The sequence below is a fragment of the Lutra lutra genome, chromosome 1 (assembly GCF_902655055.1).
Source record: "Lutra lutra chromosome 1, mLutLut1.2, whole genome shotgun sequence".
Taxonomy (NCBI): Eukaryota; Metazoa; Chordata; class Mammalia; order Carnivora; family Mustelidae; genus Lutra; species Lutra lutra.
In genome coordinates, this window is record NC_062278.1 from 95,964,859 (window position 1) to 95,988,803 (window position 23,945).

The 23,945-nt window shown below is 42.8% G+C and overlaps 1 long non-coding RNA gene across 1 annotated transcript; it reads left to right on the top strand.

Moving 5' to 3' along the window:
• Positions 1 to 14,900: 14,900 nt before the first annotated feature.
• On the top strand, positions 14,901 to 22,826 carry LOC125100277 (uncharacterized). The gene is made up of 3 exons (XR_007127488.1): positions 14,901 to 15,132; positions 15,318 to 15,594; positions 22,641 to 22,826. It is a non-coding gene; the product is annotated as an uncharacterized LOC125100277 (long non-coding RNA).
• Positions 22,827 to 23,945: the final 1,119 nt, after the last annotated feature.

The window sequence follows — 23,945 nt, forward strand, 5'->3', positions numbered from 1 at the left end:
GATAAATACCCAACAGTCACTGTCTTTTATCTCACAGACGTGAGCACCATGTCCAGTGTCAGTCTACAGAAGAGCAGAGGATTGAGCCACTCCAGGCAGCGGGGATAATCCCAGGACCTGCTTTGGGGTCTGCAGAAACACGGGTCTGGAGCTTGCATTGGTTATTAGCCAAAGGGCTGATTGAGATCGGCAGCATTGTCAGGGTACCAGAGTAGCATCAGAGTAGCAGCTCAGAGTGGGTTACCACACAAGGGAAGCCAATGTGTGAAGAAATGCATCAATCGGGGCTCATTTGGACATTCCTAGATGGGGCCCATGGCCTCTGTCTTGGACACTGAGTGGGGCTGGTAAAGGAAGACACGGCCCAACACTCACCCCCTGGTAAGCTGGTTAATACCATGGGACCGGGCAGCTCTATCTGACAGGAGAATGGCTGGGGTTCAAGAAGGCTTTGCAAGCAGCTAAGCTGAGCCCTAAGAGAGAGGTGGGACCTCATTAAGCAGAAGTAACAAGGAGTGGGTATGCAAAAGTACAAGGAAGAGGAAAGCAAAATATGAAGTCTAGAGAATGCTCCTATCAGTAGCCATGGCTAGTAATGGTGCATCAGGAATGTGGCGTGTATGCAGCTGTGGGAAGGAGAAAGGAGATTCAAGAGGGACCTGGTCTAGATTAAGAAGGGCCTTGAAAATGCCATGATAAGTAATTTGGACTTTATTCTATATGCGCAATGAGAATCCACCCAGGATTGCTGAGTAACACAATGTGGCATATGACCTTTCAGTAAAAAGCTGACTTATCAACCTAGCTCAATAATGATTAAAAATTATTTGCTTTTAACCTTGTCCTGGTTATTCTGTTTGCCTGCTAAGATCCATTCTTCCCTGTCTCTCTCTCTCTTGCACTGTGTCCCCGGAAGCTGAGGGCTCCACCAGGCTCCCTTGCCCTCTGCCTCCCAGTAGGGTGTGGCCAGAGGGAGGTACCAACTGGATTTGGGCAGCCAGAAGGAGGGAGTGGTAAAGATATGTTCGTTCAGGGACTGTGTGCCTGCATCAAGGCTCCAGCTCTTTCTGCAGCTACAACAGTCACCAAGTTCTGGTTACTGCTGCATTCTCCTGCCCCTTCAGCTCCAAGGATGGTAACGGCTTCCTGCTGTTCCTGGTCCCTGGATGCCTCACCCTCCCTTAATGTTTCCCTTTACCTTGAAGTATTAGGGAAGGGGAGATAAACCACTCCTGGGTTTCATGGTTCACTAAGAGGACACACGTTGCTCAATATACAGTCATATCCAGGGCTCAGATTTATTACAGTGAAAGGGAAAATCAGCAAAAGTAAAAGGAACACAGGGTGAAGTCTGGAAGAAACCAGGCACAAACTCCAAGGATGCTCTCCCAGCAGAGTCCCACGTGGTGTGCTTACTTCCTCCCACAATGAGTTGTGGCAGCATGGGTGAAATGTTGTCTACCAGGAATGCTCATTAAAGACTTAGTGCCCAAGATTTTTACTGGGAGCCAGTCACATAAGCACCTCTTATATAGCACCTACCAAAATCCCAGACTCCTAGAAGAAAAGTAGGTATCCAGCATAAACCATATTGTTTGCATAAGTGGCTTGTGCACAGTGAGCCATTCTTTTCAGGGAATAATGGGAACCCTCCCCAGATCCAACCTCTCGGGTGCCAGCCAAGGGCCAACTTTGCAAACTGACCTCTTGAAGGAGAGCAGTCTACTATGCTAACTCTTTCCTGTGTACCTGCCCACATTTCTGTAAAGGATTTCTTCATTTAAGACTTTTTAATCAAGTGCTTTGTAGTCAGTTGCTTATTTCCCCTGGGACCTTAACAAGTAAAAATCAATATCCAGAGGCGCCTGGGTGGCTCAGTGGGTTAAAGCCTCTACCTTCAGCTCAGGTCATGATCCCAGGGTCCGGGAATCGAGCCCCGCATCGGGCTCTCTGCTCAGGGGGGAGCCTGCTCTCTGCCTGCCTCTCTGCCTACTTGTGATCTCTGTCTCTGTCAAATAAATAAATAAAATCTTTTTTAAAAAACAACCCAATATCCATACCTATCTACATATCTGTTCATATTCATATATAAATTGATGTGCAGTCACTTCAGCAAACTCACAACCTTTCTCTTCAGTTTTTCTTCAGCATTTCCCAGGTCTGAGACTCACCACGGAGCATACAAGGCACCCCTAGGCTACTGAGGCACAGTCTAAACTGTGAGTCCTCTCCCCATTTTCATACTCACATGACTGTCTCTCTCCATTTGTCCTCTAAGGATGTTCTGGGGATGGATCCTGTCCCTGACTCTCAGGCTGTTCATCTGAGGCTCTGAAACACTTCCCTACCACTTCACATCTCTTCTTTCGGGGCTGAGCCCTGCACCCACCAGTCAGAAGATAAGGAATCCCAATGCCCCCATCTCCTGAGTCCGAGCTTGTCCTCTTTAAGAATCTTCTGCTCTAGCACCCTTGACACTGTCACTGACTAAATGGATCTGGAGTTTTCAAAGGCTCAGTAGATGCACAGTTGATTAAACTTTTAGGCATTTTGACCCCATGATGCCCTCCAATTGGGATAGTCCTCTTATGACTCATCCACTAGTCTCTGGCCTTTTTACTCCCTTCCCTCAGGTCCAAGCCCACCCCATCTTCCTTTCCTGCTATTGTATTTTAGCTATCTATCATTACCTTTAAAAACCACCTCAAATTTAATGGCTTAAGGTACCCACATTTCATTATACCTTATACTTCTGTAGACCAGGAAATCTGAGCAGTGTTTGGCTGAATAAATTTTCTGCTCCACCCGGTGTCAACTGGGAGCCCTCACTCTATTTTGTTAGCAGCTGGGCTAGGTCAGAGGGTCCAAGACAATAGGAAGGCTGGCTCAGTGGGTCTCTTCTCTACTTGCATGTAGTTTCAGCCTCCCCATGTGGTTTCTCTGGCAAGTTGGGCCTATCTACACAATAGCCAAGAGCTCCAAGAAACTATGATAGGCACTGCCAGTCCTTGTAAAGGCCAGGCTTGGAGCTGCACAGCATCACTCCTGCCATGTTCTATTGCTCCATCCAAGCAGAGGCCAGCCAGGTTCACGGAGAACGGGAGCAGACCCTACCTCTCATTGGGACCAGTGTCAAAGAACTTACGGTCACCTATATGGAGGTACCTACATATCTCACAGCCAAATGCATCCAGATTATGACCAAATGACTTCTTAAATGACCCTAAACTACATCTTGTTATTCCCAATCTGAGAATCACCAAGCAGTTGGAAGTAGAACACTGATAATCATAGCAGCAGCATCAACATTGGCACATGGCTGGGGTAGTTTAGCTCTTTCGTTTCCCTTCTTTTCCTTCTATCACTGTGGATAGTAATATCTTGGGCTAAAGAACCGTTTTCTCCTTCAGGCATTAAAGCTTGAGTCCTTCACACCAGGGGGATTATAAATCACAAACATGAGATTGGATTTTGCAACACAACTGGTGTTGAAGATCCTTTGGCAGTGACTTTTTCTCGCCTTCTCTGTTTTTTTTCAGAGGAGCATCTGTCAGGGGACTGTGGTGTCCTTCTGTGCTTATGATTTGTTTCCCTCCTGGTTCAGGCCAGGCCACCCACACTAGGCGTGGGATGATTGTGATCTTCTTGAAGCCATTCCAGGAGCCTGTGTTCAGGCTTTGTTCCCAGGAGTATAAGGAATGAAACCACCCTATAGAAATCCTCCTGGAAAAGCCCCGTGGACAGTGACCAGGAGACCCTCTTACTGAATTCTACTTTCTGGAAAAAAGTCTCTCAGGGAGGCTCCAGCATCCACATGATTTGCCACTCCAGAATGTACATGTGCTGTTTCTGAGTAAAATTGTTTAACTGAAGCACAGATGAATACCAATAGGAAACGTAGTGTTAATTGGGGGGAGGAGATTTTAAAGGACTATGAACATGTTACCGAATAATGTGCGTTATTTATACACACATTTTTAAAGTCAAAAAACACTAAAAATCATTTATAACATTAGCATGCCCAAACACCTTTCACAGCTTGATCTCGTGGGAACCTCGTTTGGCCCTTTGTAAAGTGCACCTCCATCATGCAGGTGATGATGTTCGAATGACTTACATCAATGGCTTAAGGTCACCCAGGTCTTCTTTAATCAAATTATGCATAGTGACTTTGAAAGAGAGAACAGATGGTTTTCTCATTTTTAATTAGAAAAAAACAGAACAATAAAAATATTTGGGTTTCAGGGTCCTGTAAATAGGGTTTTCTATCATTTCATACTTTGTCCATTTCTTCCATCCAAGTTGTAAATCACCTTCTCCTTTTATACCCCTTCACATCCTGAAGGGTAGTCTGCCGGCCTTAAGATTCACACCACACTTACAAAAGACAACAGTAGCCCCAGAGAGTCCCTGATTGCCATTTTATGTACCACTACTTGAACCAAAGAACAGCTCGAACTTCGCATGTGAGAGCTGCCCCTCACAAATGTTAGTGACTACCTGAACCGATCTGATTATTTTTCTTGAGAATTTGAATTTGAGGCAGAGGAAAAGGTGCAGAAGCAGAAAGACTGCAGGGCAAAGGTCATGAAGCAGCAGAGGTCATGAGTTGATGGAAGACATGAGTCAATACACCATTGAGGACCAGAAGATATTAGAAGGCAGAGGCCATTAAAGAAGAAAACAGGAGGAGGAGGAAGAAAATAAGAATAAACCAGGACAGAAGGGAACCTTGAGTTAACAGAAGCTAAAGGACGCATATATTAGAGAGGAAGGTAGTTGCTTGGGAATTGTAGGAGGATAAATAGCAAAGAGCTGAGTCCCTATAAATTCAGAGCCCCTCAGTTAGGACTGACAGCTCCAACTGCCAAGAGGATATCCATGTTACTCAGCCTCTAGAACTGCACTGGACCCCAGCGACCTTTTAGTTCATAAATCCTGTTCTCTCTGCTCCCTGGGGTCAACAACAATTCCTGGGGTCCCATGGGGGCTGATGGTCTGTTTCACTTAAGCCCAAGAGTATCCTCATGATAAATCTATTATTTGAAGTGAATCCTATTTCTTGCTACTAATAAGACCATCTAGTGAAAAATTACAACTGTATTCTTTATAAACCAAGTACAAGATGAGGGAAATGTTAGTGTTCTTAAAAGTTTGGTTTATCAGGGGTGCCTGGGTGACACAGTCGGTTAAACGCCTGCCTTCATGATCTCAGGGTCCTGGGATTGAGTCCTGTGTCAGGCTCTCTGCCCAGCGGAGAACCTGCTTCTCCCTCTTCCTCTGCTTGCCACTCCCCACCCCACCCCACATGGGCTCTTTCTCTGTCAAATAAATAAAATCTTTTAAAAAAAAGTTTGGTTTATCAAATAGGGTGCCATGCTATTGTGACAATACAGACTTGGGACAAAAAATATACCCATACACCTTAAGGATAATTTTTACATCATCTCCCAAGTTATCCTGATGATACCAGTGAAAACACAATGTCACTGGATCAAGTGTGTATTCTCAGCCCAGAACCCAAGACAGTGTTCTACATATAGAAAGTGGTCAACACCCATTTAGCCCCTGCAGTTGATAAGAAATATTGAAAATACAATCTACCAGAAGTTATAAACCAGGAGTGATAGCACTCCCTTAGGGGGCATCTGAGAAAAAGTTGGGACACTTTTACTTGTCAGTGACTGAGATATTCATGGAAAATGGTCAGGAAGGCTAAAATTGTTGCAAGGCTCATGACAGTCACATACAATGAGAAATTATCCCAATAGAATCGCAAATGCTGCCTTCTTTAAGAACCCTGGAACTTCGCACATATGTATGGGTCGCCAAGCTAAACACTACAACCTGTAGCCTGACCCATGGTCAAACAACACGATAGCATATTTTAAATCACGATCATTCCAGAAAATTCATAACATGTGCTAATTTAGCTGCAGACCATACCCAGTGCTTGTGTTCTTGCCTCTGCCTTGAAGGACAATTAACTCCCTTCTAGGATCCATCTTAGGCTGGAACAATAGACCAGAAGATACGTTTGTCAGGGTAAGAAGACAGAACAAATTTTGTTTAACAGTTTGTTAGCTTCATTTATTACTTGTACCTATTGAGACTCTTGGTATGTGGGCTTCCATTTTTAATGTTGTTCAGATCCCACATAAGTTAGAGGTGGAACTGCCCAGGCCCCAGTTGTCTGATCCTTGTGTAATTAAAAGAAATAAAGCACATTGTAGGACTCAGAGAGATAATCGCTGATCTTAACTGGTATAATTGATCTACAATTTAAATCTGTTCCCTCAAAGAAAACTGTGGGAAGTGTTTCTTTTCCAGATCACATTGGCCAGATGCCCTCCTCCTGGGGGACCCGTCATTTGTCGAAGGTTTGCAGGTTTGGCAGGGGCTCCTTGGGAGTCAGCTATGCCTCTGCCCTTGAAGTCTTGGCTTCCCATCCCAATCTGAGAAAACTAGAATCTTTTGCTTACACACGAATCCTTATTTCTTTGATGTTCTCTTATTTTTGATGAAACAACTACATACCAAACATGGTTCATCACCTGGACTCTAAAGCACAGGAATTGAAAGTCTGATCACTAATCACATTAAGAAAAATTTCTCAGATGAATAATCCAAAGCTTGCTAACATTTCTTTTAGGGGATGAGATGAGAAACACATGTTTTCCTTCCCTTAAGATCTTGCCTGGTGATGAGAAATGTCCGTGTCATTTCAGTTTCAATCTCGGAGCGAATTTTTTTCTTTACCTTTGGTTAAAGCGTCAGTTTCTATTTGCTTCCTCTGATGACCTTGAAAGGAAATAAATATAACAGCATGTTTGAATTTTTTTCTGCTTTGAGCCTGAATGCACAGAATTTTTCTTCTTTAGAAGACACGTAAAATGGCTTCCTTCTCAGGAAGGAGGAGAAATTTAACTGTGTTAGTACAGCATAGGGAATGTAGTCAATAATATTGTAATAACTTGGCATGGTGACAGATGGTAACTAGACGTATCATGGGGATCATTTCATAATATATAAAATTATTAAGGGGGCCCTGAGTGGCTCAGTTGGTTGAGCAGCCAACTCTTGATTTTGGTTTAGGTCAGGATCTCAGGATCCTGGGATAGAGCCCCACATCAGGTCCCATGCTCAGCAGGGAGTTTGAGGACTCTCTCTCTCTCCCTTTGCCCCTCATGCCACTTGCACTCTCTCTCTCTATCTCAAATGAATAAATAAATAAATAAATCTTTAAAATAAATAAATAAAAATACCGAATCACTATGATGTATACCTGAAACTAATAGGATGTTATATGTCAGTTATACTTTTTAAAAAAGTGTAGCTTTGGGGCGCCTGGGTGGCTCAGTGGGTTAAAGCCTCTGCCTTCGGCTCAGGTCATGATTCCGGGATCCTGGGATTGAGCCCCGAATCGGGCTCTCTGCTCGGCGGGGAGCCTGCTTCCTCCTCTCTCTCTCTCTCTCTCTCTCTGCTTCTCTGCCTATTTGTGATCTCTGTCTGTCAAAATAAATCAATAAAATCTTTAAAAAATAAATAAATAAAAATTAAAAAGTGTAGCTTCTACACACATAATCATCTTTTTCTTTCCACCTTTTTTTTTAAAAACAACGTGCTATTATGACAATCACCCACTTGATTTCAAACAGGCTTTGCAGTACAAATGTACTGCGGTACAAAAATTTCCTGAGGATGCTGGCTTGTCCTCTCAGCTGAAAAGGTATGATGTCTATGTGGTCTCTAGCTCCAAGTCAGAGCACTAGATTAGGAGTCAAGAAATGGCTCAGATGCCAGTCAGGTGAGGAGTTATCTGGATTGCAGCTTCTTCTCCAGAACAGGACACTTACTGAAGTCACTTCCAACCCAGGAGTTCTATAATTCCTCAGTTTAATCTCTTCATCCTGGAGGAAATCTCTGGAAAGTTCCAGAGAGACTCGGTCCAGTATTTCTACCAGGGAAGCAGCTGATTTTCCTCCTATTATTCTCTAAGAGAAAAGTAAAGGTGGAATGAAATGCACAAAGAACAAGATTCATTTTACCATAAAGGCTCTTAGAAGTAGCAATTTCTTGGGGCGCCTGGGTGGCTCAGTGGTTAAAGCCTCTGCCTTTGGCCCAGGTCATGATCCCAGGGTCCTGGGATCCAGCCTCACATCGGGCTCTCTGCTCAGCAGGGAGCCTGCCTCCTCCTCCTCTCTCTGCCTGCCTCTATGCCTACTTGTGATCTGTCTGTCAAATAAATAAAAATCTTTAAAAAAAAAAAAGAAGTAGCAATTTCTTAATGATATCAAGTTTTTATACAATGTGCCTGATGTGCCAGAAACTGGTCTACAGCCTTCAAATGTATAAACTCATTTAATCCTCCCTGCAACCCTATAAGATGGGCAATAATAATACATCACCAGTTTACAGATAAGAAAACTGATGTAACCAATGCTAAGTGACTTATCCAAGGTCATTCGACTGTCAGTGGTGCATTGGGATGTGATTGAGAGACACAATTTCAGAGTCCAGATACTTACCGACCACAGACAACACTTCCATCTATAAATAAGCAGACTGGTATAGTGGGAAATGTCTGGAATTTGGTGTCTAACTATGTTAAAAGCCCGACTCTACCACCTCACGGACTTACCTAATCCCTCACAGCATCAGCTGTCTATCAGCAACACATACCTTCAAAGACTGGTAGTAAAGTTTTAACCAGATAATGCATGAAAAAGTATTCTGTAAACTTGAGAGCATTAAATGGACAGTAAAAAGGAATCTATCTTTGGTAGATAATAGCTAAAAACAGCACTTCCATTAACCAAACTTGAAGTCATAAGCTGAAAGATACAGTTCTAACTTTAAAAATAAAGGCTTCAATTTCTTTTGGGGGAGGTGGTGTCTGGGGGCAAAAATATGAGGGCCAAGGGCAGAGAAAAAGTATGGCATTTTAGGGGGAGTGAATCTTCCAGGGCCCTAAAATAATACTACTTTGCCTGAACCAAAATAAGAGGAGGACAAAATGGTTTCTGAGTCACTTCCTTCAACTCATTTCGGTGCCAGCAAGTACTGGGAGGATTTGGGCAGACCTAGAGACCAACTGTCTGAAACAGGAGCCAGAGACGTCTAAGTGACAAAGCATAGAAACGTCCAATATAGGTTTGGCTCAGCTTCCTTGGTGGTCTGAATGCAGACCACAAGTTGGCTTGTTAAAGGGTGCAGAGGCCCACCAGCAGGTACTCCCCCACCTTCCCTTCTCTTCCCCATTCTTCTTTCCCAGAAGTCCCAAGGATTCAACCTGCATTTATCTCCTTTTCAGTTTTCCTGGTGTATCTCCTACTCCATACTTTGGGTGTCCTCTTCCATTAAGACATGATCTGACAGAAGGCACAGTGTTCCCAACCTCCCTTTCCTTATTGGCTACCCAAATAAACATTTAGGTCTCTTTTATTTGGAGGATTTCAACACTACCTAATTAGGTGAAGCAGCCAATGGGTAACCAAAGGATCTTAGACCTTCACTGGTCTTCCCTGCTTCCCAAATGGCCAGAGAACCTCCTCAGAGAGCATCACTCCTGGAAGACAGTGTGAGCTAGATTGGATCTAGCCGGATCTATAGATTCTCGTCTTTATTAGCACCTGGATGGCTCAGTGTGGTAAGTGTCTGCCTTCAGCTAAGGTCATAATCCCAGGTCCTAGGATCAAGGCCCACATCAGGTTCCCCACTCAGCAGAGAGTCAGTTCTCCCTCTCCCTTTCCTTTTGCTGTTCTCCCTGCTTGTGTGCTCTCTCTTACGTTCTCGCTCTGTGTGTGTGTCAAATAAATAACTAAAGTAAATAAAATTTTAAAAAAAGATTCTGGTCCTTATGAGCTGCTTCCTAGTTTTGGCTCTAAGGGTCACTTGACCCATGTCCCAGTGTCAATCAACCCTTCACCCTCTCTTCAAGTCAATGGCTCTAGTGTCTCTACATGAGGAAATTTCTTTCCCCCTTGGCCTCCAGGGAAACATTCTCTGGTTTCAGATAAGTTGCCTCACACAGCAGACATTTTCTTCACCTTCCCACGAACTCCCTTTGTCTTGGGCTCCCGCCCCTTCCTCACCCCTGCCCTACCAACCCCCAGAACAGGGCTCCTTCCTATGTGTTTTCTCTGTAACCAGCCACTCAGGAAGAACAGTTATATCTTATTTGGTCTAGAGTGGCTCATTTTTTTTTCAAATGGAAATTTTTCTCTTCTTTTGTTTAAACTTTTCCAAATCATGGAAGTAACACATATTCACTTTTCTAAGTCAAACAATGCAGAGAAAGTCCATAGTCTTCTCATCTTCTGACCAATCCCATTCCATTAGCTTTACTGATGTCATCAGTTTGTTTCCCAGTTTCTCCTCCAATCCTTCAAAATTGGATCCTATTAATTGCATTGATAGTTGCTCTTAATCTTTTTAGAGTCACAGGACTCTCCAATAAAAGCTATGGACACTCTTCCTAACGCCTACATATGTGCACACACACAGATAATTTTGCATTTGATTTCAAGGGATTCATAAACCCTAATGTAAGAACTCCTATTTTTGTGAGCTTGTGCCTCAGGATCAACATTTCCTGCACACCTGTACTCTCAAGAGCTAGTCCCATAATCCCTGATATTTACTCTCCTTCCTCCAAGAGTGGCCACAGAAATGCCTCTTTGACTTGTCTCTCCCACAAGAAGCCCTCCCTCTGGAACCTCTCACTAGAGTGCAACTTCCTGTTTGTGGAAACTCTGTAATCTGCCGTTCATTTTAAGAACTGACAAGGAAGGGACACCCTGGCTCAGTGGGTTAAGCCTCTGCTTTCAGCTCAGGTCATGATCTCAGGGTCCTGGGATCACGCCCCGCATCAGACTCCCTGCTCAGTGGGAAGCCTGCTTCCTCTCTCTCTGCCTGCCTCTCTACCTGCTTGTGATTTCTCTCTCTGTCAAATAAATAAAATCTTAAAAAAAAAAGAAAAAAAGAACTGACAAGGTAGTAGAACTGGATCAGATGCTAAACTAGTTGTTCTAGTGCTGAACTCCTGGCTTCTTGGTAATGAAGGTCTCCACCCATCCCTCCCTACTATCCTCTAACCTCCCCAACGTCATCCTGCTTCCTTCCAATGTAGAACCCCTCCCATCTAAAAAAAAAAAAAAAACTGGACTCACAGAAACGAGAGCAGATTGGTGGTTGTGAGGGGGAAGGAAAAGGTGAAGGTGGTCAAAGCATGCTAGCCTTTGAGTCAGGACACCTGCATTTGAGTTTGGGGCCTGTTGTTTGTCACCTGTGTGGCTTCAGGCAAGTCATTTAACTTGTCCAGTCTTTATTTTTCAGATAGCAAGTTGGAAATTCTAGGGGTGCTTGGGTTGCTCTGTCAGTTAAATGTCCAACTCTTGGTTTCAGCTCAGGTCATGATCTCAGGGTTGTGGAATCAAGCCCTTCCACCACTCCAGGCTCGGTGTGGAGTCTGCTTGGGGATTCTCTCCCTCTGCCCCTCCCCCCAACTCTCTCTCTCAAATAAATACATCTTTAAAGAAACAAAAGAAATTCTAATAACCTACCTCAGTAGAGCTGCTGCGAAACACCAAGAAAATGTGTGTTTGGAGGAGCCTCTTAGTACTAGGAAATATTGGAGAAACTATTACCTATTAAACCATGTTTTCTACTATTACCTATTGAAATAATGCCAAAGAATATGCATTTCTGAAAGAGAATGGCCTCATAACTTCAGAATAATGAATGATAAATAATCAGGTTTCTTTGCCAAGAACCCTTTAAAAGCCAAGATGTCATATATAGAGTGGAGGTTAGGTGACATCTTCTAGAGTGAGGGAGCTGACTCAGCTGTCCCTAGAACTCGAGAATCTTCCCTCAGACACTGAGGAGAGAATAAATCAACAGAAACCTTTCAATATTTTCCTTCCAAGCCAAAGGTACAGGGTACTGACAAGACACAGAGGAAGTCAAGGATACATCTCAAATGGCACTTACTCCCATTTCTGTTCCTTCCTGGCACCACAGGTTCTCCTGGGATTAATATGGCTTTTAAAAAACATCCTCCAAGGAGCAACTGTGAGAGAGGCTCTATGTAGGAAGCACATTGCATGAGCTTTCAGTCTTTTTTTAATTTTTTTTTAAGATTTTGTTTATTTACTTGAGAGAGAGAGAGAGAGAGAGCATGAGAGGGGAGAGGGTCAGAGGGAGAAGCAGACTCCCTGCTGAGCAGGGAGCCCAATGCAGAACTCGATCCCAGGACTCCAGGATCATGACCTGAGCCGAAGGCAGTCGCTTAACCAGCTGAGCCACCCAGGTGCCCCGAGCTTTCAGTCTTAATACAGTTAAAACCCAAACGGTTTGCAGCTGGAGAAAAACTCTGCTGACTTGCCAAGAATCACTGGGACAGTGTGCTCCAAACAGTATCATTTAAGTAATAAACTCACAGCAGCGAGATTAGCCTTTGCCAGTTTCGTCTCTAAGGAACGGATATAGATTGTGATTTAAAAATTTCAGGAATAAAAGCCTTTGGCTGGGCAACAAGTCCTCCCTCTGGGGAAACCAAAGGCAATGGCCAATGGCCAATTTGGCTCTGAGACTGGATTTGAACCACCTTTGAGGTGCATAAATACTGAACAAAATATGCAGAAGCCTATGATCACCTTGGCCTCTGGCAGACATCACATAAACACTTGAGTTGCTTTTAGGTTAAGGAGACAGAATGGGAAGGAGAGGCAACTTGACTGAAATGCTGAGCTATTTTCCTGGGTTTCTGGGAGGGATGAAGTGTGCTGTGAGCTGCAGACCAGTAGAATAATCATTCTCACACTCATTCCATCTCGAAAATGGGCACATTTCGAGTTTGGAATACCAGCCCAACTACACAGAGAAGTCCTCCAAAGAATATTAAGTAAGAGACGTCCATGAAGTGGACTAATTTTTCTATAGTCAGAATCAAAAGCCTTAGAAGTATAGTCTGAGTGTCCTCAGCCTACTTGACTTGGGAAATTCGCTGGGGTTCCTCCGGTGTGGTGTTGGACTCTGGCTATATTCCTTCAAGGAAACCGTTGGTATTTCTGTCATTCACAATCCTTCATTGTTTCTCATATCTGTGTCCTGTTGTAAAGGACTCATCCAAGCCAATGACATCCCCCTTCAGATAATCCTGCAATGCAAGGCATCTGCTCCTTTCCTCCTAATGTCCTAATGGTGCTTCTCCATCTTCCAACAACTATTTCCTTTCCAATCACATACACACATAGATAGATAGATAGATAGATAGACAGATAGACAGATAGATACTCCAAAGGAGAGTCATATTGTTTTGGTGGAGTGGTGGTAGAATTTGTTGTAACTACACTCCCAAATTATAAATCTTAGCAAGAGAACAATATTAAATCAGAATGTCTCTATAATAAATTACCAAGTTTGGGGGGGGAGGGTCTGCTTTCAACCTAGTGTGAAAAAAAATAGAAGCAGTATGCATAGATCACTAGCCCTCTTTGAAGTGTGGTGTCTTGGGGAATCCTACAGCCAGAGTGCCTGGGTTTAAACCCTGGTTATGTGATGTATCAATTGTGCGACATTGGGAAGTTATTTAGCCTCTCTGTGCCTCAATTTCCATCTATAAATATAAATAATGTTAAGTACAAATATTAATCCATAGAGTTGTTTTGAGGGTTAAATAAAATAATACATGTAAAGCACTTAGAATAGTGCCTAGAACATACTAAGCATTGTACATATCGACTATTACTCAGGTGAACTTGGCTTAAGAGGTTGTTTTGTTTCAACATGGATAATTAAAAGGGACTTAAAGGTAGAATAAGAGATATATGCATGTGAAATATACTAAGGGCTTAGCAGAGTCTGGGACATGGGAAGAGAACAAAGAATTATTACTGTCATTGCTTAGCCACAAGCTCAGCTGGCTGGAAAACAATGCTAAAAAGCTCTGTCTCTTATGGGTACCATGGCTGGACTTCAAGGAGGTCCAAATGACAGGGAGTGAGAGGTGCCACATTATGTCACCAACCACAGAAAAACCACCTTTGCCAATGGTAGGACAACAGTGTCCTAGTTCGTGAAGGTCAGCATATTCTCTGGACATAAGGCTCTTAAAATGACAATGGCATAATGCCTCTCTCTCCAACACACACCTTCTGCCCTTCCCTCCACAACTCCCTCCAATGTACTCAAGTTCTTTCATTGGAAAGAATGTGATGAAAATGTCAGGGAATCATCAGATTGTGAGCCATATAATCTCAAAAAGTACTTAAAAGTAACTTCATTCAACCCCACTTATTTGAATAAAGGTGAGAATGAGGACAATGACCCGTGGAGTGGTATTTGTTGACAGAAGAGCTGCCCCAGGTCCCACGGCCAGCCAGTGGCAGAGCCAGACTTAGATGCAGACTTCCTGAGTCTAACTCCTCCTTGTGACTTGCCTCCCCTTCTCACACTCTTCACCACCCAGCTCAGAATCTTAAACTCTGTAGTAAATCCAGAGTCTCTCTGTGTCTCCAGAAGGTTCCCTTCCCCAAGATGCCATACCCTCGCAGACTTCTAAATCCTTGTTGGCTGCTGCCACCTAGGGAATTAAAGTGAGTTCTCTTCCTTGGGCTGTTGCCTTGGGACAGATGCCATGCACGGTCATCCTGTTCAGTGTCTATCTCCTTAACAAATCCTTCTTCATGCTCAGCTCACCAATTAGCAGAACTAGTCCTATCCTAGATATTCAGGTCGTACCCATCTGACCCCAGGTAATACACATCTTTTTGTTTGTTCTTTGAAATACTGTTAGGGAGGTTTAAAATATTACTCCAGGAGTGTTGACTGGCTGCTGAGATCCAGTTTGATGTCTGATTTTTTTTTCAAGGTGCTGGGAAGAAGGGATTCATCTACTTCATCCCCAGCATTGCAGACAGGAGAATACCAGACCAATTGACTCAAATTCAGTGGGTCAAGACAGATCAACTCAAGTTCAATGATAGTCATACTTCCATGTCCCCTTGATCATTCCTCACATCAGTGTTTTATAGCCAGATGCTAGTAGCTGACAACAAAATAACCATCCACTCCCTCAATCTCAATTACTTGAAAGCATTCGTTGAACCAGAAACACACATAAACTAGGTTCCTAAGGGGGCACCTGGGTGGCTCAGTGGGTTAAAGCCTCTGCCTGGGATCGAGCCCCGCATCGGGCTCTCCTCTCAGCAGGGAGCCTGCTTCCTCCTCTCTCTCTGCCTGCCTCTCTGACTACTTGTGACCTCTCTGTCTGTCAAATAAATAAAAAATATCTTTAAAAAAAAAAAAACTAGGTTCCTAGGGATGAGCCTGCTGACTGGTTATAGAAATGATGAAAGGGGCTTCTGACAAACAGTAACAGTCCATGTTGGCTTCCCATGCAGTTAAAACCAGACTCCAGGAATTTTCAATACAGGAACAAGATAAATGAAAATAATGATGGTCGATTATTTTCCTAAGCAGGGAGAGTTGGAAAGCCTCCTATTTTAGCAGGTAAACATTTTTGCCAGCTGCATCAATATACTGTGCCACCTAAAGATACAATTGGTCTCCTTTTTGCTATTATTTTAGGTTTGTTTTTTTTTAACTTTTACATTTTTTTAAATTTTTTTATAAACATATATTTTTATCCCCAGGGGTACAGGTCTGCGAATCGCCAGGTTTACACACTTCACAGCACTCACCATAGCACATACCCTCCCCAATATCCATAACCCCACCCCCCCTCTCCCAACCCCCCTCCCCCCATCAACCCTCAGTTTGTTTTGTGAGATTAAGAGTCACTTATGGTTTGTCTCCCTCCCAATCCCATCTTGTTTCATTTATTCTTCTCCTACCCCCTTAACCCCCCATGTTGCATCTCCTCTCCCTCATATCAGGGAGATCATATGATAGTTGTCTTTCTCCGATGGACTTATTTCGCTAAGCATGATACCCTCTACTTCCATCCACGTCGTCGAAAATGGCAAGATTTCATTTCTTTTGATGGCTGCATAGTATTCCATTGTGTATATATACCACATCTTCTTTTTTTTTTTACTTTTTTTTTATTAATTTTATTTTTTATAAACATATAATATATTTTTATCCCCAGGGGTACAGGTCTGCGAATCGCCAGGTTTACACACTTCACAGCACTCACCATAGCACATACCCTCCCCAGTGTCCATAATCCCACCCCCCTCCCAACCCCCCTCCCCCCATCAACCCTCAGTTTGTTTTGTGAGATTAAGAGTCACTTATGGTTTGTCTCCCTCCCAATTCCATCTTGTTTCATTTACTCTTCTCCTACCCCCTTAACCCCCCATGTTGCATCTCCTCTTCCTCATATCAGGGAGATCATATGATAGTTGTCTTTCTCCGATTGACTTATTTCGCTAAGCATGATACCCTCTAGTTCCATCCACGTTGTCGCAAATGGCAAGATTTCATTTCTTTTGATGGCTGCATAGTATTCCATTGTGTATATATACCACTTCTTCTTTATCCATTCGTCTGTTGATGGACATCTAGGTTCTTTCCATAGTTTGGCTATTGTAGACATTGCTGCTATAAACATTCGGGTGCATGTGCCCCTTCGGATCACTACGTTTGTATCTTTAGGGTAAATACCCAGCAGTGCAATTGCTGGGTCATAGGGTAGTTCTATTTTCAACATTTGGAGGAACCTCCATGCTGTTTTCCAGAGTGGTTGTACCAGCTTGCATTCCCACCAACAGTGTAGGAGAGTTCCCCTTTCTCCGCATCCTCACCAGCATCTGTCATTTCCTGACTTGTTAATTTTAGCCATTCTGACTGGTGTGAGGTGATATCTCATTGTGGTTTTGATTTGTATTTCCCTGATGCCGAGTGATATGGAGCACTTTTTCATGTGTCTGTTGGCCATCTGGATGTCTTCTTTGCAGAAATGTCTGTTCATGTCCTCTGCCCATTTCTTGATTGGATTCTTTGTTCTTTGGGTGTTGAGTTTGCTAAGTTCTTTATAGATTTTGGACACTAGCCCTTTATCTGATATGTCATTTGCAAATATCTTCTCCCATTCTGTCAGTAGTCTTTGGGTTTTGTTAACTGTTTCCTTTGCTGTGCAAAAGCTTTTGATCTTGATAAAATCTCAATAGTTCATTTTTGCCCTTGCTTCCCTTGCCTTTGGTGATGTTCCTAGGAAGATGTTGCTGCGGCTGAGGTCGAAGAGGTTGCTGCCTGTGTTCTCCTCAAGGATTTTGATGGATTCCTTTCTCACATTGAGATCCTTCATCCATTTTGAGTCTATTTTCGTGTGTGGTGTAAGGAAATGATCCAATTTTATTTTTCTGCATGTGGCTGTCCAATTTTCCCAACACCATTTATTGAAGAGGCTGTCTTTTTTCCATTGGACATTCTTTCCTGCTTTGTCGAAGATGAGTTGACCATAGAGTCGAGGGTCTATTTCTGGGCTCTCTATTCTGTTCCATTGATCTATGTGTCTGTTTTTGTGCCAGTACCATGCTGTCTTGATGATGACAGCTTTGTAATAGAGCTTGAAGTCCGGAATTGTATTGCCACCAACTTTGGCTTTCTTTTTCAATATTCCTTTGGCTATTCGAGGTCTTTTCTGGTTCCATAGAAATTTTAATATTATTTGTTCCATTTCTTTGAAAAAAATGGATGGTATTTTGATAGGAATTGCATTAAATGTGTAGATTGCTTTAGGTAGCATAGACATTTTCACAATATTTATTCTTCCAATCCAGGAGCATGGAACATTTTTCCATTTCTTTGTGTCTTCCTCAATTTCTTTCATGAGTACTTTATAGTTTTCTGTGTATAGATTCTTAGTCTCTTTGGTTAGGTTTCTTCCTAGGTATCTAATAGTTTTGGGTGCAATTGTAAATGGGATGGACTCCTTAATTTCTCTTTCTTCTGTCTTGTTGTTGGTGTAGAGAAATGCAACTGATTTCTGTGCATTGATTTTATATCCTGACACTTTACTGAATTCCTGTACAAGTTCTAGCAGTTTTGGAGTGGAGTCTTTTGGGTTTTCCACATATAGTATCATATCATCTCCAAAGAGTGATAGCTTGACGACTTCTTTGCCGATTTGGATGCCTTTAATTTCCTTTTGTTGTCTGATTGCTGAGACTAGGACTTCTAGTACTATGTTGAATAGCAGTGGTGATAACGGACATCCCTGCCGTGTTCCTGACCTTAGCGGAAAAGCTTTCAGTTTTTCTCCATTGAGAATGATATTTGCGGTGGGTTTTTCATAGATGGCTTTGATAATATTGAGGTATGTGCCGTCTATCCCTACACTTTGAAGAGTTTTGATCAGGAAGGGATGCTGCACTTTGTCAAATGCTTTTTCAGCATCTATAGAGAGTATCATATGGTTCTTGTTCTTTCTTTTATTAATGTGTTGTATCACATTGATTGATTTGCGGATGTTGAACCAGCCTTGCAGCCCTGGAATAAATCCCACTTGGTCATGGTGAATAATCCTTTTAATGTACTGCTGAATCCTATTGGCTAGTATTTTGGCAAGAATTTTTGCATCTGTGTTCATCAAGGATATTGGTCTGTAGTTCTCTTTTTTGATGGGATCCTTGTCTGGTTTTGGGATCAAGGTGAGGCTGACCTCATAAAATGAGTTTGGAAGTTTTCTTTCCATTTCTATTTTTTGGAACAGTTTCAGGAGAATAGGAATTAGTTCTTCTTTAAATGTTTGGTAGAATTCCCCTGGGAAGCCATCTGGCCCTGGGCTTTTGTTTGTTTGGAAATTTTTGATGACTGTTTCAATCTCCTTACTGGTTATGGGTCTGTTCAGGCTTTCCATTTCTTCCTGGTTCAGTTGTGGTAGTTTATATGTCTCTAGGAATGCATCCATTTCTTCCAGATTGTCCAATTTGTTGGCGTAGAGTTGCTCATAGTATGTTCTTATAATTGTCTGTATTTCTTTGGTGTTCGTTGTGATCTCTCCTCTCTCATTCATGATTTTATTTATTTGGGTCCTCTCTCTTTTCTTTTTGATAAGTCTGGCCAGGGGTTTATCAATCTTATTAATTCTTTCAAAGAACCAGCTCCTCGTTTCGTTGATTTGTTCTATTGTTTTTTTGGTTTCTATTTCATTGATTTCTGCTCTGATCTTTATGATTTCTCTTCTCCTGCTGGGTTTAGGGTTTCTTTCTTGTTCTTTCTCCAGCTCCTTTAGGTGTAGGGTTAGGTTGTGTACCTGAGACCTTTCTTGTTTCTTGAGAAAGGCTTGTACCGCTATATATTTTCCTCTCAGGACTGCCTTTGTTGTGTCCCACAGATTCTGAACTGTTGTGTTTTCATTATCATTTGTTTCCATAAATTTTTTCAATTCTTCTTTAATTTCCTGGTTGACCCATTCATTCTTTAGAAAGATGCTGTTTAGTCTCCATGTATTTGTGTTCTTTCCAAATTTCCTCTTGTTATTGAGTTCTAGCTTTAGAGCATTGTGGCCTGAAAATATGCAGGGAATAATCCCAATCTTTTGATACCAGTTGAGACTTGATTTGGGACCAAGAATGTGATCTATTCTGGAGAATGTTCCATGTGCATTAGAGAAGAATGTGTATTCTGTTGCTTTGGGATGAAATGTTCTGAATATATCTGTGATGTCCATCTGGTCCAGTGTGTCATTTAAGGCCTTGATTTCCTTGTTGATCTTTTGCTTGGATGATCTGTCCATTTCAGTGAAGGGAGTGTTAAAGTCCCCTACTATTATTGTATTATTGTCGATGTATTTCTTTGATTTTGTTATTAATTGGTTTATATAGTTGGCTGCTCCCACGTTAGGGGCATAGATATTTAAAATTGTTAGAGCTTCTTGTTGGACGGTTCCTTTGAATATGATATAGTGTCCTTCCTCATTTCTTATTATAGTCTTTTTTTTTTTAAGATTTTATTTATTTATTTGACAGAGAGAAATCACAAGTAGGCAGAGAGGCAGGCAGAGAGAGAGGAGGAAGCAGGCTCCCTGCTGAGCAGAAAGCCCGATGTGGGGCTCGAACCCAGGACCTGGGATCATGACCTGAGCCGAAGGCAGTGGCTTAACCCACTGAGCCACCCAGACGCCCCTTATTATAGTCTTTGGCTTAAAATCTAATTGATCTGATATAAGGATTGCCACTCCTGCTTTCTTCTGATGTCCATTAGCATAGCAAATTCTTTTCCACCCCCTCATTTTCAACCTGGAGGTGTCTTCGGGTTTAAGATGAGTTTCTTGTAGGCAACATATAGATGGGTTTTGGTTTTTTATCCATTCTGATACCCTGTGTCTTTTGATTGGGGCATTTAGCCCATTAACATTCAGGGTAAGTATTGAGAGATATGAATTTAGTGCCATTGTATTGCCTGTAAGGTGACTGTTATTGTATATTGTCTCTGTTTCTTTCTGATCTACTACTTTGAGGGTCTCTCTTTGCTTAGAGGACCCCTTTCAATATTTCCTGTAGAGCTGGTTTGGTATTTGCAAATTCTTTCAGTTTTTGTTTGTCCTGGAAGCTTTTAATCTCTCCTTCTATTTTCAATGATAGCCTAGCTGGATATAGTATTCTTGGCTGCATGTTTTTCTCATTTAGTACTCTGAATATATCATGCCAGCTCTTTCTGGCCTGCCAGGTCTCTGTGGATAAGTCTGCTGCCAATCTAATATTTTTACCATTGTACGTTACAGACTTCTTTTCCCGGGCTGCTTTCAGGATCTTTTCTTTGTCACTAAGACTTGTCAATTTTACTATTAGGTGACGGGGTGTGGACCTATTCTTATTGATTTTGAGAGGGGTTCTCTGAACCTCCTGGATTTTGATGCTTGTTCCCTTTGCCATATTGGGGAAATTCTCTCCAATAATTCTCTCCAACATACCTTCTGCTCCCCTCTCTGTTTCCTCTTCTTCTGGAATCCCAATTATTCTAATGTTGTTTCGTCTTATGGTGTCACTTATCTCTCGAATTCTCCCCTCGTGGTCCAGTAGCTGTTTGTCCCTCTTTTGCTCAGCTTCTTTATTCTCTGTCATTTGGTCTTCTATATCGCTAATTCTTTCTTCTGCCTCATTTATCCTAGCAGTGAGAGCCTCCATTTTTGATTGCACCTCATTAATAGCTTTTTTGATTTCAACTTGGTTAGATTTTAGTTCTTTTATTTCTCCAGAAAGGGCTTTTATATCTCCCGAGAGGGTTGCTTTAATATCTTCCATGCCTTTTTCAAGCCCGGCTAGAACCTTGAGAATCATCATTCTGAACTCTATATCTGACATATTACCAATGTCTGTATTGATTAGGTCCCTAGCCTTTGGTACTGCTTCTTGTTCTTTTTTTTTGGTGAATTTTTCCGCCTTGTCATTTTGTCCAGATAAGAGTAGATGAAGGAGCAAGTAAAATACTAAAAGTGTGGCAACAACCCCAGGAAAATATGCTTTAGCCAAATCAGAAGAGATCCCAAATCGTGAGGGGGGAGAAAGGGGATAAAAAGGGGTTCAGAAAGAGAAAAAAAAAAAAAAAGAAAGAAACTATTTAAAAAAGAAAGCCGATAAAAAATATAAAAAGGAAAAATATATATATATATATATTAGATAAACTATTTTAAAAACGTTAAAAAAGAAAACGGTAAAAGTTAAAAAAAATTTAGCAGAAGAAGAGAAAAAAAATTGAAAAAGGAAAAAAAAATTAAATTAACTGCAAGGCTAAAGAATCATGGGGAGAAAGCCATGAGTTCCGTGCCTTGCTTTCTTCTCCTCTGGAATTCCGCTGCTCTCCTTGGTATTGAAACTGCACTCCTTGGTAGGTGAACTTGGTCCTGGCTGGGTTTCTCGTTGATCTTCTGGGGGAGGGGCCTGTTGTAGTGATTCTCAGGCGTCTTTGCCCCAGGCTGAGTTGCACCGCCCTTACCCGGGGCGGGCTGAGTAATCCACTCCGGTTTGCTGGGTTTGCTTTCAGGAGCTTTTGTTCCCTGAGCGCTTTCCGTAGAGTTCTGGAGGGCGGGAATGAAGATGGTGGCCTCCGGGTCTCCGGCCCGGAGGAGCCGAGAGCCTGGGGCCCCACTCCGCAGTGCGCCCTCAGAGAACAGCGCCCAATGACTCCCGTCACCCTGGCCTCCGGCCGTGCTCCGAGCTGACCGAGGCTGCGACCGGTTCAAGGTAACCCCAAGTTTAGAGCTCACTCCTCGGCTCTGTCTCTGTAGCCGGCTTCCCTGTTCTAATACCGGTAAGCTCTGCGACACTCAGACAACCCCGTTCCTTCTGTGACCCTGTGGGACCTGAGGCTGCGCTGACCCCGCCTGGGCTTCACCCCAGTTAAGCCTCTGGAGCGATGTCCCTCAGCGGAACAGACTTTTAAAAGTCCCGATTTTGTGCTCCGTTGCTCCGCCGCTCGCCGGGAGCCGGCCCCTCCCACCGCGGTCTATCTTCCCGTCGCTTTGGATTCACTTCTCCACCAGTCCTACCTTTCAGATAGTGGTTGATTTTCTGTTTCTAGAATTGCTGTTCTTCTTCTCTTCAATCTCCCGTTGGATTTGTAGGTGTTTGCAATCTTTAGATAAGCTATTTAGCTGATCTCCCGCTACCTGAAGTAGTCTCAGCCTGCTACTTCTCCGCCATCTTGACTCCTCCATCTTATTTTAGGTTTTTAAAGGATCTTTTGAATAATCCTATAGCCCTGAGTTTTTCTCCATAGACTTAATACTTCTGTGATGAAAAGGATAGATAGCACTGTGGTTTAAATCCTAGGGCCTATAGACAGTTACACTACAATTCAAATCCCAGCGCAATCACTTGCACGTTGCATGGCCTTGGGCAAGATTCCTAACACCCCTACACATCGGGTGTCTCTGCTCTGCAATGGTGACCGTGGTACCCAAGTTTGTGAGACCTGCTCTGAGGGTGGAGGGTGAGGAAGGCTTGGTGCTCAGCACATTGTTTGGCCTGTAGTAAGTGATCAGTAAAAGTCAACTGTTAACACCATTTGCATAGTCATTGCGATAGGTATAAGTTAGAGAATAAGGAAGGCATGGGAGACTAGCAAATGGAGAAGTTAGAGAATAAGGAAGAAGATTTCAGGTAGTTCCGGAAAAGTAGATGAAAGCACTGAAGACAGGGTGCCTGGGCAGCTCTGTTGGTTAAGTGTCTGCCTTCAGCTCAGATAATGATCCCAGGGATTGAGTTCACCATCGGGTTCCCAGGTCAGGGGGATCCTGCTTCTCCCTCTGCTGCTGCCTGCTGTTCCCCCTGCTTGTGCTCTCTTGGTCTCTCTATCTCTCTGTCAAATAAATAAATATAATCTTTTAAAAAAAAAACAAACAAACAACAAAAAAAAAACCAATCACTGAAGCCAGGACTGAAAAATATGCTACTTTTCAACTCAGAATGTCTAAGTTCAAATGGCAGATCTGTATGGCTGTTAGAAGGTACGTTGCTTCTCTGGTTTTTTGTTTCCTCCTATATAAAATGGAAATAGTACTAGAAAGCCTGCAAATCAGAGTGAAGATTAAGTGATGTAATGACACTGACAGGATCAGGCCTGATACTTAACCCACCTGGAGCGAGCTTTCCTTCCCTTGCCCTACAACTCTCAGGGCCATTGCCCTTCAGCCTACCCCTTTGTGTAACTATCACCTCCTACAGCTGAGGTGAGGAGGGCAAGCCGTCATCGAGAATGCTCCAAGGAAATCTGGCTTTATGCTTTCAATCTTTTTATCCCATAATCCCAAATATAAAGAAGGAAGCCCTTGGAGGTTTTCTCTTCAATATTTGAGAGAAGAAAGCAAGTTACCATGTCTGGGAGACTTGAGGAGGCAGGCCCAAGAACATGAGAAGTACCAGTCAATTCTGGTACTGACCATGAGCCACAAATTTGTGAGCCAGGAAAGGTTAGGGGATGGTAGGTTGGGGGGCGGGGAGCGAGGAGTAGGACCTGGGGTTACCTGTGAT